The 6,604-nt window shown below is 37.5% G+C and overlaps 1 non-coding gene across 1 annotated transcript; it reads right to left on the bottom strand.

The window, feature by feature from the left end:
• Window positions 1-403: 403 nt before the first annotated feature.
• On the bottom strand, window positions 404-485 carry trnas-cga (transfer RNA serine (anticodon CGA)). Its single transcript has one exon. It is a non-coding gene; the product is annotated as a tRNA-Ser (tRNA).
• Between the last annotated feature and the right edge of the window lie 6,119 nt (window positions 486-6,604).

Below are 6,604 nucleotides of genomic sequence, written 5' to 3'. Positions count from 1 at the left end.
GGATTTTGACCAACATAAACCAGGTCTAAAAAGTCAGTACATCACTATCACAGCAAACGTCTGCTTGCTATGCACACCAATGATCTGCTCTTGACATGAATGTGTTTCCTCTCTGCAGAGAAGCATTCTCTCGTACTATCCCCCAAGGTACAAGCAGACATGACTTTTAAAAGAAAAGGGAGATGGCATTCTGACTGGTTTATTGCATCTTTTGCCCAAAACACACCCATGACTAATAAAGAGACTATGTACAACCCTGTATAGTGCAGTGACTTCTTTTGCTGCCATTACACTAGAAACATTGGATTTGTAAACCTAAATGTAGTTAATTTTTTAAATAGAGCACTTTCACAGCTCATATCAGAAATATTTTAGTGATCCCAGGGGAATTAGTGTAAAGTGACGTCACGAACAGGATTCGAACCTGTGCGGGGAAACCCCATTGGATTTCGAGTCCAACGCCTTAACCTCTCGGCCACCGTGACATTATATCTATCCATCAGTTTATAGCTGATATATCAATCTAAAGGATCTGATTCATATTCGATGCATGTATTCTAAATAAATCAACATTTTATTATCTCATTGAACAGTGACCAATATATGCACTGACTCAGCCATTTTTAGTTGACTGCATTTTCATGGACAAATAGACACACACAAAAATATCAGACCTCAACAGACCTTCATTTAAGGGTAAGTTTTTACAGTGTTGTTAAATGGAGAACAAAACAAATAAAGGTTTGTAAGTTTAAAAATGAGCATGATTGCAGTTCTAAATTGTCAAAGATTGGCACATGCAATATGTGAATGTATCTTTAATTTCCACCAAGAGACATAAATAATAAATGAAAGCAAAAAGAAAAGTACTGACTTGAAAAATTGGAAACATGGAGAAATGAAGAAACAAGGATGAGTAGACCAGACTCAGGTACATTGCTAAGCTGTTCCTTTCACCTTAAAATAAAGGCCACCTTGTTTTTGAATGGCCAACGATATGTTTTTGGATGTTGGACAAAAAATGACTGTTTATATCTTTTCATTAACGTGTCAGTCATATAAAAGAGCAGGAGGAGAATGACAATAAAAACAAGCAGGAGGAGGACAAGATTCAAAGAAGAACATATGGAGAACAAAGACAGTAAGAAGGTTGAGTAGGAGACAGAGACCACGGAGTAAAGATAAACAAATGAGAGAGAAAAAGGAAGAGAAGCCAAAGAAGAACAGAAGATAGAAAAAGAAGAACAGGGATAACATCCCCTTTCCTCATTCATACAGTCCATATCAAAGGGCATGTTGATTTTATATTAGAAGAAGACTAAACATTAGGTTGTTACCAAATACTTTATCTTTTCAAACATCATCAATGTGCATGCTGGGATTGGTCGGACTGAGTGAATGTCCCCATAATATAACAGTTACTGTCGGTGACAGAGCGAGTGAGGATGGTTGCAATGTAGCTAAAAATGGAGATAAATTGTGAGTTTTTCAATATAGGCTGCGTAGTGTGAACAAACATTCATTTTATATATGAAATGTATTCATACACACAAGATTTTAAAGTGAAACACATCTAAAAAGATGCCTTTATAACTGCAAATCATCAAATTCAGTTTGTTCTGGCTCAGACAGACTATGAGGTTAAAATCATTTATCTTTTATCCTTTAACTTGGTCCTCATCAGGTTACAGATGAATACATTTATTTAAATATTTAAGACATAAGGTAGAATTCCAGAACTTTTTCATCAATTAGGGAACTTTAAGATAGCCGGTAATGAATGAGTTGACTACGCTGAATTAAATGTATCTGTGCTTTTTTAAAGACAGATTAACCTTTCTAGCTCCACTGAATAAAATAGACGGCTCTGCCCTTTTATTTACCTGTTGTCATGGTGATTTAGTGTAGCAGAGCTCCACTGATGAAAGCTTTTTGTCATTCACCACACATGCACTTAACTCAGAGGGAACACACTCACAGGTGATTGAACTCAGCTCTTCTGACTGCCTTTTGAAACAGAACAAGGTTTTTACCTATGTTTTCTTGACCCATCCATCCCCCCTGAACTCCTCCCTGCATACCTCCTCCCTCTTCTATTGCTCCCTTCATCATTACAGAGGTGGCTAGAGGGCTCTGTCACTTGATTATGTTGTTATGGGCCACTTGCTGAGATGACTGATGATGTTGTTCTAAGGAGGACACTCCCAGAAGCAGACACACTTTTTATATAGTTTACACACATCATACAGTACATCCTATTGAGGAATGATGTAGAATTTCACAGCTAGTAGTTGTTATGCGTGTAAATCAATTAACCGCAATCATTAGATCAGACTTTATATACTGTATATAAGTGCAGTGTCTGTTCTAAATCTGCCTGTTTGGAATGTTCTGTTCTCTTGTCCTATGTTTATGTTCTGGAGTTACTAACAAACTGTCACTTTCTATGTGCACTGGACGTCATGTGCAGATCTTTTTATAAACAGTCTATGGTGCAGAGTGAAGTGTACATTCTACTTGGTTTATCTGCAATGTAGATTTTATAGTCATTATTTGTCATTAAATTAAACTGAATTAGTTGTATTACCATTCACCTGTATATATCATATATGAGTTTGAATGACTTACTGAACTGCTGTAATCATTTTTTAGATGTTTATTAAGTAATCAACTCAATCTCTAGATACATAAATAAAAGCTCTGCAATGCAGTTTGATTTAAAGCATTACAGCAACAAAACAAGCATTGAGCCTTTACTTTGAAGACAACTTTGAAATAAATCTTGCTATCAAAATGATCTGGCAGAGATTATTGGCCACAGGCTGCCATATGCCGGCCTCTGCTGTAGTTTCTCAGAGAGGTAAAAAAAAAGACATGACTGCTACAGTTTCAATGTTTAACAGTTAATGCATCTGGTGTCCAAATCAAGCCAAGTTTGACACTGGACTTCCCACGGCCACTGCGAATAAACTTGGCATGAAGAAAACGCCAAGCGTGAAGCAGATGAACAGTTCTCGAGATATGCGTTCCACATACAGACAGATAGACGTGTGGTGATATCGTAGGTAGATATCACCTTTCATAAATACAGAATGAAACAGAAAGTTCTTCACATACTCTTCCACCCCCCACCCCAATATGTTTATTATAGTATACATATACACACGCATTTAATCACAAGCACACAATTTTCTCATCCCATTCAATCATGCACTCATACATGCTTGTCTTTTTGTGATTTGATTTCACCTGTTGTTAGTTTTATGGTCCAACACCTGGCTAGGTACAAGTACGGAGTGACTGGAGATGTTAGGGAGAGGTCATACAGGATTTTTTAAGCTTATGACCATTGTTAGTGAAGAGAAACCCAGTTATATGTATGATTGAATCAAAGACACATCATTGTTGCCTGTAGAGCTCAGCCTGAAGTTTCCTGAATGGAAAAATGACTCGGATATGATATGAAACTCATCACACTTAACCATATTTCCTCTGAATCAAATAAACCACATCCAGAACAACATCAACTCCTCACCTGAGGCCATGATTGAAACCAATGCTTCTCTTTGCCTGGGTGAGGTATTGATATTGATGACTCCTTTACACCATTCCACCAATAGAAGAGAGCCCATGTGTTTTATATGTTTTGTTCATGTTCATCGTCAAAAGCACTGACAACCAAGGTCATTCATTACACATGACACATAATATTGTAATTTTTGTCCTTCTTTGTAACACTGCAGTACCTGTTCTACACATGCCTGTTTGGAATGGGCTGTTAGCTTGGCCTATGTTAATCCACCGGGGCTACTATAGAATTATTCCTTTTCATCAGTGAGTCCTACTCAAGCAGTTCTATAATGCACTCTCACTTTTTTTCATTGTGTGCTAGACGTTGTGTGCTGAAGTTTATTCATCCTACTAACTTCATCTGCAGTGACGTTTTTTATGGTCAATGTTTTTCATAAAATGTAACTGGTTTAAGGTTAAGGTAATCCTGCTCAAGCATTGACATCGTACTGTATATGTGCTGGTGAAAAATTAATACTGGTCACAACGGCCTTCAATAAGAAGTTAACTGTTATGAGGAAGACTCAAAGACTACTTTACAGCATGCATTTGATGCATTTGTAATTATTTTATTTTTTGTAAAATACTTTTCCACATTCTGTGCGAGCTATTCTATCATCTTATGCTACATAGTTATACCGTGTGTTTGGTTTAAGGATGCACTGAGATAGAAGCCTGCAGTAAGGAGAGAGGTCTCTACCTGTTTCTTCATACCTGTCTTTAGAGATTGTCCAATACTATACCAGATTTGTACCATTGGCAGAAACATGATGCCATTAACTGTAATAATTTAAGTAGGATGTGTGTTGGAAATGACTTAGCATGGCTTTGTTAATCAGTGTGATTTTTTTTTTTTTCAATTAACTTGGAGCTATAGATTACAAAGTCATACTTTAGTGCAGTGGTCGCCAACCCGTCGATCTCGACAGTCTTCAATGTCGATCCCCGTAACTCTCTGCACTCACTGGTTACGGTTGCACCGCAGATCAGCTGTGTGTAGGTTGTCTGTTGTTCACATGCTATAAATAAAACAATATTCCATTTCAGAAGGTTATCTTTTATAACCTGTTATGATACATTAGATATGCCCTCTATGTTTCTTTATAACTAGCTGGAGTAAATGTATTAATGATATAATATGCTGTATGTTGTCTTTCACACTACTGTCACGTGAAGTATAGCACATTATGAATGCTGAATTTATAAGCCTTGTTAAACTATAAGTTGTCATGCTTATTTATAAATATAGCTAGGCAATGTATATAAGTGACATTTATAAAGTATACCGAAAATAATCCTAATATATTTCTCATATAGACTTTTGAGTGACACCGTAACTCTCTATTTGTCTGCACTTTTGCTATATTTATGGCTACATAAACAGTTCCAATTCATTATTCATCAGCTTTACAAATAAAATAAAAAAACATTACATATAAAGATCCTACAGAGATAAAGATCAGTTTTGCGCCCCTTTGAACAAAACAGAAATGTTATTACAGCACTTTAAATAAAACCCTCTATGAATAATACCTATGCACCACTCATATACATGCATACACATGCATGCAACAATAAAATACTAATCTTTCAGAAGTATTTTGACACAGGGTTGCAAACTGAGGATATGTGCGCCTGCACTAAGCCTCTCATCCTCTCATTAGCCAAATAAAAAGAGACATCTGTCATTATTGACAGCTTCACTGCCCTAATAAAGTGCTAATAAATGCTTCCTGAAACATCACTGAAGAGCTGTCAAACCACATTCACTTTATGTACTTTGTATGCTTACTCAAATGCAAAGTGCTTTCCTTGTTTATCTTTACTGAGAGTCAGCTAATTGTGCAAGAGCCCATGGCTGCTAAGATATGCAATGCCCATGGTTTCACCTGCCAGGTTTCACTGAGTAGATGAATACATTCAGAGCAGAATTTGTACCATAGAGGTGAATTTACCTGCATTGAAATCCTTAACCTAAATATTACTCCCACAACCACGATGTCTCCCACAATCGTGTTGAACGAAGTCCTTTTGGTAAAATGGTGCTGATGGCCGATAATGTTGTGTGTATTTTCACATTTGCACTGGCCCACAATGTTGAGTGTGTTGATCGTGGCGTGAATGGAATACCGGAATATTCCGCCTGCTCTTCCAGATTGTCTGGAGAGACTATGGATAACATGCACAGACACACAACTCCTCTAGTTTATTATATTTTCTATTGTAGACAATTAATAGCAAACCACATGACACAAATCAGCAATTTATATCAAATTATTTATAAAACAAATAAAATTATGTGAAAATATGTAGGTATAAAAATTGTCCAGCATTTCATTGCAATACAATGATTAAATCAATGCCCCTACAAGGAGTTTCTCAATGGTAATGAATCTGTCTTATTTTAGTATTGCTGCCTCTTTATGAGCTAATTAGACAATAAGGGAGAAAACAGACCTTTTCTTATTCTCCTTTTTTCCTCTTTTTCTTTCTCCCCACGAGGTCAGAGGAAAGTTTTACGGCAGTGAGGCTGGAAAAGCCTCTGTTTAGGTCACATGTGTCAAACTCAAAGCCCGCGGGCCACATTATATGTGGCCCGCATGATAAAATCTATTTACTATTAGAGCTGGCCCGCCGGCAGTGTTTTGCAAGTTCTCAATACAAAATAAGTACTGAGAATTCCTGAGGGTCAGTGAACACGTCGGGATGGGGCACGTGACAGTTCTAGACCAATGGCAGGCTCTCATTGGCTGACGAGTGGGCGGGTCAATGGTGAATGACAGATCCCACAATGCACTGCCCGTGTGTCGGCACGTCAATCACGGTCCCGCGAACACGCGCCTCACAGTATCACATATCACTTGTGACAACTTTCAGCTATCCCTCTCCCAAAAATGTCTAAACGAAAGGTGGCATTTGAAAACAGGAGCTTTCAAGACAGGTGGGAGGAACAGTATACGTTCGCGGATGTAAAGGTTGGATCCGAGAGAAGATGAAGGAGGAAAAAAGTGAGGAAAAAGTGAGTTGACAGCTT

This window comes from Limanda limanda, chromosome 4 (genome assembly GCF_963576545.1).
Source record: "Limanda limanda chromosome 4, fLimLim1.1, whole genome shotgun sequence".
Taxonomy (NCBI): Eukaryota; Metazoa; Chordata; class Actinopteri; order Pleuronectiformes; family Pleuronectidae; genus Limanda; species Limanda limanda.
Note: the sequence above shows the minus strand (reverse complement) of the source record. Positions and strands in the feature narration are given on the sequence as shown.